Source organism: Callorhinchus milii, unplaced genomic scaffold (genome assembly GCF_018977255.1).
Source record: "Callorhinchus milii isolate IMCB2004 unplaced genomic scaffold, IMCB_Cmil_1.0 Scaffold11, whole genome shotgun sequence".
Lineage (NCBI taxonomy): Eukaryota > Metazoa > Chordata > Chondrichthyes > Chimaeriformes > Callorhinchidae > Callorhinchus > Callorhinchus milii.
Window position 1 is genome coordinate 18,740,098 of NW_024704752.1, and position 1,782 is coordinate 18,741,879.

Consider the following 1,782-nt stretch of genomic DNA (forward strand, 5'->3'; position numbering starts at 1 on the left):
AGTTCATCAAACACACAGAGGCCCCTTCTGGCGGCTTCAGGTGGATGTTAAAGATCCCAATGTGACTCTACAGTATTTTTCGAGGGAGACTTAAAAAGAGAATTTCTTCCGGCTTTCCCTGCCCATTCCATTGCTGCCCCATTATTCCCAGATTCACTACAAAGAGGAACGGGTCAAAATAAATTAGATAGATAGATAGATAGATAGATAGATAGATAGATAGATAGATAGATAGAGAGATAGAGAGATAGAGAGATAGATAGATAGATAGATAGATAGATAGATAGATAGATAGATAGATAGATAGATAGATAGATAGATAGATAGATAGATAGATAGATAGATAGATAGATAGATAGATAGATAGATAACAATTTAGTCACTCAATCCACGACTGTTTGTGGGACACTGCTGTGCGCAATTGGCTGCTGCGTTTTGCCCACAAAATATACAGTCAATTAATTTTTAAAGTGTATCCTGTGAAACGCTTTGAGACGTGTCAATGAGGTGATCAGGGGCTATAGCAAATGCAAGGATTGTTATTATTATTATAAAATACCGTGCAGTTGCCTCTATTGCTCTGAAACATTTCATTGCAGCGTAGTGGAGATTGCGCTTCCTGTGATCTCATTTCAAGTCAACTCCTCACCATCAGAATACTCGGCTCAAACTAGGTGTGTTACGTGTTCAATGGCAATTCACAAGGTGACAGTAAGATTTCAGGAGGTCTTAACACCGAAATGCCGGACAACTCTAACTAACTGGGCCAGACATCGAATCCCACACCTTGCACAAACTGTCAATCTCACTGTCACAAAATAAACGTGCAATTAATAATAAAAATGATCAACTTCGAATGAGACCTTAAACTGAGCTCCCCATCTGCCTGGTCGGATGGATGTTAAAGTTCCCGCGGGACTATTCGAAAAGAGAAAGGAGTTTCTCTCTCTCTCTCTCTCTCTCTCTCTCCCAGTGTCCTGGCCAACAACCCCGAAAATAAAATTGGTTGCCCACTCCATGGTGTTCGTGGGACACTGCTGTGCGCAAACTGGCTACTGCGTTTCGCCCACTAAACACACGGTCAAAAAACATTTGACAGTAGATCCCGTGAAGCACTTTGAGATGATTTGATGACATGATAAGGCTGTATATTAAATGTAAGGATTATTATTATTATTATCTAGTTGTAATGTAGACAGATTTTACCCCCGTCTCCCCCTCCCCAACCCCGGGTTAAGGTTATGCTGGCATGTGTCTCTACACGCTGAAGAGGGTAATTCAATCCAACTCTAAGATGGGATCTCTCCCTCAGCGTTGCCTAATTTTATGGTTGAATTTTTATGTTTGATTCAGGATAAATGGAACTATTCACAGTGTCAGAATGATGATGACGAACTTCACATTCACCCCGTGTCAATTTTGGAGGTTGAAAAGGAAACGCATTTGGCTTTACACGGAGCAGCTGATGAAACAAAAACATATTCAGCACAAAGAGCTTATTTTCCCCACTTGCCGCGTTTTGAGCCCAGACTCTGTCAACATTTCTCAAAAGTGCTGCAGTGATCTGAAATAAACTCTGTAGCAATGCAGGCCACTCTCTCTCTCTCTCTCTCTCTCTCGCTCTCTGTGAAAGGACTGGTTCAGCAGATGTGAGAATTGTACAGAGATCCTGAGCAGCTGGCAAAATGCACGCCACACTTAATGGGGACCAAGGCTTGATGCTGCTTGATCTCTCGTCCCATTTGTAAAGTGGGAGTGGGGGTAGTCGAAGCAGTCAATAGG